The sequence below is a fragment of the Hyla sarda genome, chromosome 3 (assembly GCF_029499605.1).
Source record: "Hyla sarda isolate aHylSar1 chromosome 3, aHylSar1.hap1, whole genome shotgun sequence".
Classification (NCBI taxonomy): domain Eukaryota; kingdom Metazoa; phylum Chordata; class Amphibia; order Anura; family Hylidae; genus Hyla; species Hyla sarda.
Genome location: NC_079191.1, coordinates 233,883,498 through 233,895,188, shown reverse-complemented (window position 1 = coordinate 233,895,188; position 11,691 = coordinate 233,883,498).

Here is an 11,691-nt window from a genome sequence, read left to right as displayed (position 1 = left end):
TACTTCTCACTATGGAGAGGGATTATTATGTAGATCTATCCATAGGTATCAATGTTAGATCTGTACGTCATCTATTTTACCTTAGTATTATAAAGTATAGTTTTTTCTCCTGCCTAGAAGACCATTTTTATTTACTGTACAGAGATACCAATGCAAAATTGACGGTATTTCATCCAAAGTGCAAAGGGGCCCACATTACAGACATATACCTGTACACAGTGCCGCATTTATCCCCACAATTACTAAGGCTATATGGCTTCAACTAACGTTCAACATAAAGTCACACCGCCTGCTGGTACTATACAGTGATCCCTCAACTTACAATGGCCTCAACATACAATAGTTTCAACATACAATGGTCTTTTCTGGACCATTGTAACTTGAAACCAGACTCAACTTACAATGTACATACAGTCCAGATCTGTGATACCTGTCACAACTGGAGGAACTGACCAATCAGAATGGGCATTTTACTGGTAAATCACCTCTATTACTGAAGTGCATGCACTGACTGGTGTCTGGTAGCGCCCCCTACAGTACAGGGAGGAACTAGAAGTTATGTACACCTTACCTGTGCCAGGGTTACCTGCTCCTTTTGGACACCAAGTAATGGCGGCTCCATTTGGGACACTGTGTGTACTGTATAGGACCCTGAAGAAGCTCCTGTCCTCTACATAAACCATTGTTTCCCAACCAGGGTGTCTCCAGCTGTTGCAAAACTACAACTCCCAGCATGCCCGGACAGCCAACGGCTGTCCGGGCATGCTGGGAGTTGTAGTTTTGCAACAGCTGGAGGCACCCTGGTTTGGAAACACTGACAGACAGTGATTTACAGCTCCCAGCAGATCCTTCTTACTTACTTCATGCTGGGAGTTGTAGTTTTGCAACAGCTGGAGGCACCCTGGTTGGAGAACTTTGAAATAGACAGTGATTTACAGCTCCCAGCAGATTTTTATTACTTTTATATGTAATTATTTGCTTTATCTATATTCGTTATCTACTTATTTTTCTTTAATCCTCACTTTTTCCTATTTTTGGATGACATTTTGGTGGCTTCTGAACCAATTACCAGGTTTCCATAGAGTTCTGGTCTCAACATACAATGGTTTCAACATACAATGGTCGTCCCAGAACCAATTAATATTGTAACTTAAGGAACCACTGTACTATATACTGGTATTCTATCCTATAAATATGGTCCACTATATTAATGCAAAAACGGCAACCTCGATTGCTAAACAAGGCGGAACAATGATATGGCACCATTTGTTTAACATACATTTTCCTTGTATTTTGCGCATGGTATGGCATATATATATATATATATATATATATATATATATATATATATATATATATATAATTCACACCAAGCCAAGTTAGAGATAATAACAATGTAATGCATTTCCACAAAGAATTGATGGCTATCTTTCCCTTAATATTTACTGTGCAAAATTGTGGGAAGGTTGGGAAATCGAGGTGAAAAGTGACTCCTTAAGATAATGCCAGGCTTATCTGGAGCACTATCAAGCAAGCCATTGTTCTGTGATGGCTCTCATTGAGTAAGGTGGGGTAATGCGGTTAATGTTCACTAGGTATCTGCCAGTCCCCTGAAGGAATACAGTTGCTGACAGAAGAGCAGCACCGAATCCTCTTATAACTTCCTCTCGAGTGCGCCGTGTCCTTTTCTTTTTTTGCTCTTCGTTTTAACTCCCCAAGCAACTCTTCTTGAAGAAAGACATTGTTCTTAGAAGAGATAATCCTACAATGGAGAGTCCATTAGAGGTATTAGGAGGTTGGCAGCAGTCGTGATCTGTAAGAAAGGCCCTGTCCTGACAATAGACAATTAATGCTGATAAATCTCCACTACTTGTTGCTGGTCTAATTCCTCATAATTGTGTGCTGCTTGTCTTGCCTCCTGCCACACGGGGATGATGCGTGGCTCATATAATCTCTCCGAGTACCTGACCTACTTCCTGGCACGGTCTTTTCAGGACCCGTCTTCTGCCCCATCTGGACTTTTGCCTGCCTGCCACCAGCCCCTCCTTTCAGAGTTCACTGCTATATACAAAAAGGCCACCAGAAGTGTGTGGAAACCCATTGGCGCGACACACATCCAGATCAATAGTGTGCAGCAGCAGCCGCAGACAATACTGTGCACTAATCTGTAATAACAGCTAATCATGCTCAATTTGGCTCACCAGTGATTAAAATGGACTTTTCCTTAAGCTCAGAGAACAAGACAGACGCACACTGACATGCTGAAGATTTAGTACTCAAACGCAGAAAAATGAATGATATCAATTGACCCCTTTTTTTTTAAGACATTGATTAAAATGGACAGAACTTGGAACTGGGTACATCTAAACTATTACTACAACGTAGTTCTGAAGGAACATACAAGTAGCAACAACTTACAGAGTCAAAGTATAAAAGCATAATGAGAGGAAGTGATCATGACAGTGTCTACAGAAAGAACATTAAGAGCTTCACTTCTTTTGGTAGCAATATTTGGAATGGCATAAACCAGTGATGCTCCCTAGGACTGCTCAGTATCAGTGTATATAAGAAACATGCTTTGTAATGCTGTCTCACTGTACGTCACATCAATCTCTGCCATTGAGGATTGTCAGGCTGTTAACAATATACCCCAGATAACTCCCTTTTTGTGATAAAGCAGAAGCAAGCAGCACCCAGCAGAAGCTTAACTGATAAAACGGTGTCAAATTGAAACCATTTGTCACATAGGGGTCCAGGCTAAAATGCTGGGCCCAGGAAGTCGATTTATCTAGTACAGTACATTAACTAGTATAAATAACATTGACAAAAGTAAACACTGCTACTCAACAGTATCTTCAGTAAACAAAGAAAACCAGCAGGAGCCCAACACCTTTACACTGCTTCAAGTAGCAAAGCACCTTAGAATCATAAAAAAGGATCTTATTCTAAGAGAGCGTCTTTACAACTGTCACTTTAAACATTATTTGTAAATTCTAAATTAAAACAATTTTATAACTATTTTACTTATAATAAAATTCCAAATATATAGAACGAAATAAGCTGAAGATGTACCTTGGGTTACTTCCATACAGCAGGTTATCAGCGTGGAGTAAGTGCATTCCAGTTTTAGTCCATGTGTAACATCTGTGACTAACTCACACGCGCTCACTGTCTGCTGTATACACACTCTCACTGGCTCTTTAAATCTAGCCCTCTCCCAGACTGCTTCAAGGATTTTAAAGTTTTTCCTTACTACGAGCTTCTCCCTCCCCTCACATCAGCTCCTCCCCCATTTAGTAATTAGGCTTAACAAGAGCAATTAACAAAACAAACTCTTTTTGGCCGGGCTGATAATTCCCAATGCCAAATTGTTTTAAGATGTGCAAGACAGTTTGCTTAGGCTGAGTGAAATCGGGAAGAAAAGACAAGAGAAAGACAATAGCAGCCCGGCTTGGAGGAGGAATTGCTCTCATGGACAGCAGTTGTTGTTTAATTGTTACATCTAATTTTATATGATTGACTGATATTCATCTCAAATAGATTTAATTAAACGACTATAAACACAAATTAAAATCTACACTACTTGTTTCCTGTCATTAATTATTTATTGGTATATTAAGGAATATATATATATATATATATGTGTATATATATATATATGTGTATATATATATATATATATAATCTTTAAAAAAATAATCATTTTATATTACAGATTTCTATATCAAATATTTAAAGTTTCATAAACATAAGGTTTCATAAACAGTCATTTTGAGTAGCAAGGTCACAATCTGAATCATGCAATTTCTAAATTCTTTATAGTTGTTTTATATAAACTTTCTTTTTTTCATACCATTCTGCATTTGACAGTCTAGAAATTCTGATAATCTTGCAGCTATTTGTAGTTCAACAAATGATCAAATGATTGCTCGGTGGGCATTTTATATGTATCATCCATCTATTGTTTTATCTATTTTGATAATGATTGATTTTTAGTTTGGTGGGATTAGTTACAGGCATCAATAGTTTTATTATTGATCAATCAAGTTTATTAAATTTAGCAATAAAAATCCACAAGAAAATAAACATAAAGCATTGCTGGAATGCAGAACAACCAAATATGGAAACATTTGTTGCTACGTATAACAATATGTGAACAGCCTAATCCTGTTACTTCTTAAATTCCGTCTTTATTATGAAAACCTAATTAATAAAAACAATTAAATATGAACAATTTAAATGTAGTGTATTCTATAATAGAAGAAACCTACATTTTGACATATTTAAATGGAATCTATGGGTTGTACCTAAAGTTAGAAAGTAACTTTATGCAATGTGTGCAGAATTGCGGTCAGTAACAAGAATATGACCTGTTGATATCTTAGCCTTAAGTATGTAAGTATATTATGAAGTAAAACATGGCATGTAATGCAGAAAAGCTTGTGTGATGTATTGTTTTCATGGTCATATGTTGGTTCTCTATTCTGTCCTTTCTAGGGTGTAATGAGAAAACATATATAACTCTTTAGCTACATAAATCTATCAATCCAGTTCAGACTGGGACATTTATTTTGATCCATTTAATTAGTGCTACCAACTTTCCTTATTTATGACTTATCTATGTAATACAGGTTGCCCTCCCTTTCTCATGTGTACCAAATGTCTGACAACCTGACACTTTGGTTTGCCACCTGTTGGCATTCCAGCAATAGCTGGTTTCGTAAATATTCTACTTGACATATAAACCATAGCCAGTTGTACCAAGTAAATTGGGTTTTATGAAAATTTTTTTTGCTAGTTTGATTAAACTACTAGCTTAATGTGTATATATTCTATTCTTTTTTTTTATTCTACCTTTCAGCCTATGCATTAATATATTCACACAATTTCAGCAATGCACATATAACTGTAGATAGTAATAGATATCCTTAAATAATATATATATATATATATATATATATATATATATATATATATATATATATATCGAGAGATTTAGAATGTGTTTAACAACATTTTTAATCCAGTTATAAAATGTAAAACTTGCAACATAAATCTGTTTTCTGATTCATACTTCTTCCCCTGGGGGTTACTGCTAAAAAGAAGAACTGAATTGCACAGCGTTAAAGAAGATGTAAGGTAATTTACATATTTCACTGAAAACTTTATACACCATAAAGAAGTCCATCAAACTAACTACTAATATTTGATGATCTTGTTTGTTTAACTCTTTTTGTTGAAATAATTTGTACCCAGTACTATGATTATAGTTAATGTACTAGCAATGCAGATTGTACCATGAAATAGGAGCCACCTATAGGCAACAAGGTAAGTAAAGTTCACTATTCCCATTTTTATTCAATTTTATGATGAGACTAATTAAAGATAAGTGGTACTTGGGGTGTCTGGCAGCCACTTATTTAGTTATTGAAATTACAAAAACATTTGTCCAGTTGAAATGCCCAACTATCAACTATTACTTCCCTTAGGAAGTGATAGTTGATAGTTAAAGGAAGGCTAGCTTAAGACACCTAACTACCTTAGACCACCAGGACATAAAGACATATAACTGTTAAGGGTGCGTTCACACGGCCGTCTGTCCCTGTTTTTTCCCCCGTTGTTGCTGCTTGTAAAATAATTGTTTTCTTTTACTATCCTTTTACATCTGTTTTCACCCGTCTGCGCTCATTTCCATTTTTTTTTATGCGAGAAAAGATGGTGCATGCAGTATTTTTTTTCTCCCATTAAAAAAACGGAAGAAAAAAACATAATAAATTTAACATTGAAGTCTATGGAAAACGGATGAGCCTTTAATGTCATCCGATTGCATCCGTTTTTACTTCTGAGCATGTTCAGAACAAAAAAAAAGTTTCTTTTTTGGTTTATTAACTGAACAATAACGGATACAAATGGACAACATCCGTTTGCATCAGTTATTGTCCTTTTTTTTTTTTTTTAAAGTCCATTTTAATTTTTGACAGGAGAAGAATCGGATGGGTCTAGACGGCCGTGTGAACGCAGCCTAATAGAAGATTAGAAATGTTGTTTATTTATTAATGAATATTTAATGAACAAAATGCACCTGCAAACTGTACTCTCCAACATGTAGTTGTAACAGAGCTCCCTATTAAAAAAACACCTCTATTAATCTTTTCAATTAAGTGAATGCAGCACTTGGCACAAGCCAAAGCAGCCCATATGTTGTGTTCCAATCGCCCACATATTAAAGCCCCTCTAATTGATTTATCTAAAGAACATTCAGCAGATTCAAGGTGGCAGCCAGCCAGGAAATCCCGGCAGAAGATGACACTGAGGTGGAGGGCAAAACCATTTTGCCAATTTGTTTTTCTTTTTTTTTCTTTCTAGCTTCATTAAAATAATCCAATTAAGGCTCACACAAGCATTTATCTTCTACTGAAATACAAGCAGTCTTACAATAAGAACATGCTAAATAGATTCATGAGAGCACAGCTACAAGTTTTCTAATTGTCACATCTTTGCTGTGCATCTTAAACAGCTAATATATCTGCATTAGGAACATGATAGCCAGCAAAGGCAAAATAACAGACAATCTCAGTATCTGAAGTTTAATAAAACAAGTACTTAAACTTTAGAGTCCGTTGTTAAAACATTTTTATATCTGGAGAAAGTGCATCTACTTGAAGTTGTCTCCTGTGTATTCAGGCACAGATTGAATCTGCCCAGAACACACAAGATGACACAGAAGTGCTCTGTTTGGGAGGAAAGCCCCCTCTGTCTCAGCTGCAGTTGCGAAGAGCTCAGTTCACAAGAGTGCATTTTTTCCAGCAGAAATATTTAGCTTGGCTGCCAGCCAGAGAATGCTGGAAGAATAGACTGAATTAGGGGATTTACCTTCCACGTGTTTGGCACGCGTCGTTAGAGACTCTTAGCAACTCTCTCTCCACTCTTTTACGCCAGCTTTATTAACAGTGGACATGTTGTATTTTACTGGATCAGTGGTCCACATGAATTTAAATACAATCATAAAGTTCCTGCCGTCAGTTATGGAACCATTTCATATCATAAAATATATCTATTGCAGTTACATGCACACTGAATAAAAATACTTGTCATAAAGTATCTGCTATCCATCTGTGATCTCTATGCCCAGCCACATTGATCTGTGTTTGTGTTGATGTTTGTTACAAATGCATTAATATATATGCATTTTTCAGTGTAGTAGCTACAGACAGTATTGTGAAAAAGTACTTGCTATTTTTGTAACTTTAAGGATAAGCTGTCATATGTGTGTACATGAGGAGTTGCACTATTTGTGGCCAGTATATTACTTGTATATAGCATTTGTCATCATATTTCTGCTCTTCAGGCTTCATCTGGAATTTTAGCAGTCCCAAAGCTAGTGGGTGGAGCTTAAGCTTGGTAATGTCTCCTACACACTGCACACATACAGAGGAGGGAATCCTGCTCCTTCATATCTCTATAGAAAATCCATTGAAGGAAAAAGGAGGACATTATAGAGCAGCTCTGATAAGTGTAATCAGTGAATCCAGCACTGCCATGTGTTCTAGTACAGTAAGCTTGTATACATGCTCTCTGCAGTTTCTCTGCCTGTTGCTCTCTTCATTTACCCCCTTCCTTTCATCATCTGCTCCTTTGCTAGGAAGAAAAGGGGAGCAGGAAATGAGCTTAATAAGTGGAAAAAGAAGGGCAGTGACCATTTTAAGTAATTTATGTTTTGATATTTTTCCCATATACAAGTAGTGATGTAAAAAAAAAAAAAAAAAGAAAATTTGTAATATATCTTATTACAGGAAAAACAAACTCTCAATTTACTGATAACTCCTTCTACAGCAAGGCAGAGATTTTAATTTCTTATCAACCTACAAAATCATATAATGGCTGTAGAAATGGATGGGAAGGAGGAGGAGGGGGCCAGGTGCAGGGAAACACACAGATGCTGCTGCTTCTAGAAAGTCAGTCTTATCCCAGCGCTCAATTTACAATTGAACTGTCCAGTACTCTATAAAGTCTTCCATGCTGCTTCTGAGAGTGTATAATACAGAGAAAGTGAAACTGGATTTAGTTTTATCTTTTAAGTCCTACAGAGAAAACCATGGAAAACAGCAAAGAAAATTCAATATTAAAGTGTGCTACAGTTTGAGAAAAACAACACCCAAAAGTTCCCTGTCCCCACAAATGGGCAACAAAAACTCTGGAAAAACAACAGAACAAAACCCATTGTTCTTAGTGCATTTATTAATTTACTGTAAGCTTTCATGTTATATCTGACTGCATTATCTTTAGACAAAAAAAAAACCCTGCAGAAATTAACAATAAAATGCCAAGCAATACACAGCATTTAAAAGAAAAAAGGGGAAAAAATTGAAACCATTTATAGGGGTGTTTTCTTTGTCACATTGCTGTAGCTTCAATCTTACTAAAAGCAGAGTACCTGAGTTGATGACCTCCATTATTATGTGTGTATGCCTTCATAGTTTTATCATAACATGGTATTTGTATTGAATTATTTACATAATACCTAAGTTGTACTTCATTGTTCTTGTATGAGTGTTGAACTTGCATATTAATATCTGTGCCAAGTGGAACTTTCAAATTACTGTCGCAATCTCAAAGAATAGGATTTTCTACAGCAAACTCAAATAGATACAGAGAAAAATACAAATAGCTTGTGATCTTTAGATTTGAACTCAACCTCAACATTGCAGACCTATACATACTGAAGTTCCCCACATCTTTTGGGTACCGCTTTGTTCCACAAATTATAGCACTGTAAAGCCTGAAATTAATATTCCCTATTTATAAAAGCAAAGGCATCTTCTTTAAGCTTCTCTGAACATACAAACACATCATTTTGATGTGTATTGTATGCAAATTTAATGGAAACTGTTGTCAAACAGAGAAAAGAGCTGCACAGTAAATAGACAGTGTATTTATTGGTCAATCAGTGCTGTGTAATGAGTGATGCATGTTAACACCACATTAGGACGCATGAAGACATTTACACCCCATTAACCAAAAGGGGAGAGATATTCTCACCTAGTTTGCCAGTTCTGCTGTAGTTTATTTAGCCTCTGTGGAAATTTTAACAGTCCCTTCCCTACTTATTTACATTAAGTTAATGTGTGCAGGGTCATTAAGTATATGTATGCAGGATCAGTATACTGTTACAAGTCAAAAGGGATAAGTTGGATGCTTGGGTTGAGAAGTGGCAATGTGGTTTAACCCTGCTAATAAGGTTATACACATAGGAAGTCCAAATCAATGCAAAGATTACTTGCTTAATGGGAAAACACTGTGTTAAACTGACACGGAAAAAGACTTAGCAATTTTAGTTGACAGTAAATTAAACTGTAGAAACTGTTGTCAGACAGCTGCTGCCAAGTCAAATAAGATCATAGAGTGCATCAAAAGTGACATGCACAAATGATGAGATGAACAAAAACATAGTTCTACCACTGTACAAATAGCTTGACAGACCTCACATGGAAAACTGTGTACAGTACTGGGCACCAGTGTACAATAATTAAATATTGGAGCTAGAGTGGGTTTAAAAGTGGACAACCACAGTAATAGAGTGGGTGGAGCACAATACCTAGAAAGATTATTGGAATTAAGGTTATTTGGTAAAAAAAAAAAAAGAGAACTAAAGAGTGATCTTATAAGTATGATAAGATATGAGGTTTATTATTTATTTATACTCAGGACTGTAACTATAACAAAGGGGAATCTTCTGCATCTAGAAAATAGGTTTGTACCAAAACAAAAAAGGGTATTCTTTACTGTAAGAATAGTGACCCTATGTAACTGGCTGACAGTGGATGTTGTTATGGTGAGTTAAAAAGGGCCTGGGTGCATTTCTGGGTTTAAAATATTGTAAGTTGACAGCAGCAAAATAAAGGTTTATATCATGTTAAAGGGGTTAGTCTCCTTTTCTAAAGAAATGCCATTTGGCAGTTAAACCCATCAATAGAGGAACTTTCTAATGTGGGCAAATTTGATCAGCAATTACTAAACACAGGAGCAAGTGTCAAGATCACATGGGATCATTAGGAAATAAATATGACTAGTACATTGGGGTAACTGACGTGTCTCTTCCAAATACCAGTAGGAACTATAGCTGTTACAGATTCATTTTCTAGTATGTCGGAACACCTCAAAATATAGTTTATTTACATGTAGCTACGTTAGACTTTTACAGTGTTAATTGCCATTTGAAGACATTTGTTTAAAAAGGTAAATATATATATATATATATATATATATATATATAATATATATATTATGAATCATTTACTCAAAAAGAGTGAAGCAAACATCTGCAAATGTAAGATGCGCATTAAGACTACAATGCCCGTTGTGTCTAACACGCTGAATGTATGGTTTATATGTTAGGCAAGAAAACTGACACTTTTTTTGTGCTGCCAGTCACCCTGATTCTTTTTATCTTTTGACGTGACTTATTTATTGCCTCCATGAACACCATGACGCCAGCCCTGACACATGCAGCATATAAGCCACAAGGTTCCTCTTCTGTTTCTACCTGCTGTACCATGTCTGCTTTTATAAAATAAAGTTCTACAAGCAAGTTCATCATGGGTCAAAGTATTGGACATTAACACTTTTTTTCAGAGAAGGGCACCCTGGTGCTAGCCACAACCATCTATCTACGAACTGCTCACACGGTAGCGGTGCCGGACGTACCTTCTAGTTTACATGCAGCATATAACTTGCTAACATTTCCTGTGTGCCCTGCTTTTATTTCAAAGGGGTATTCCGCTGAAAATATCTTATCCCCTATCCAAAGGATAGGGGATAACCTGTCTAATTACAGGGATCCCGCCGTTGGGGACCCTGTGATCTCTGCCCCTCTGTTCATGTCTATGGGGGGAGGCATGCCGGCTTGTAAGTAGCAGTCATGCCTCCACCTATAAACATGAATGGAGGGGGCGTGGTGGCTGTGTTCAGCAGTCATCGGGCACAGAGTGGAGTTCGTTCTGTGCACCGAATGATGGGTGCCACAGCGGAGATCGCTCGGCCCCCAGCGTTGGGACCCCCACGATTGGACATTTTATCCCCTATTCTTTGGATAGGGGATAAGATGTTTTCAACAGAGTACCCCTTTAAGAGAACTTAATTAATAATGGTTGAATTTGCTAAAGTCTTGAACTAAATGTATATCGTGTAGTGTTAGTGAACAGTCCCCTTGTGGACAGGTTACAGTAATTATTAAACATACAATCCCCTTGTGGACAGGTTACAGTAATTATGCCTGCAGGCTATCTCCCAACTGTTCAGAAAGCAACCCTTAGCCATGGACTGAAAATGTGCTGGATTTGCCTACACAGTTTTTTGGAAAACATTAAATAAATAAACAGTGAAACTATGTACAAGTAGTGTATTTCATACATATAATGTATATTTAGTTTCATCTTATGTAGTGTTTCCTATATAAATCTAAAAAGCATATAATTAGGCTTACTATTAGCTAAAATACAGTTGCCATGTTAGAGCAGATTTCAAAGCAATCCCTCCTGGGGTGTTGAGAGTATAGTTGGCACAAAGCATGGGCATCCATATGGCTTCACAAATAAATACTGTCAAAACGCAGTGCCATATCCAGCAGCATGGCATGCTGGCAGTCTGGGGGTGGGTAGCATTTGTTAAGCCAGTGAAACTAGCCTGATATAG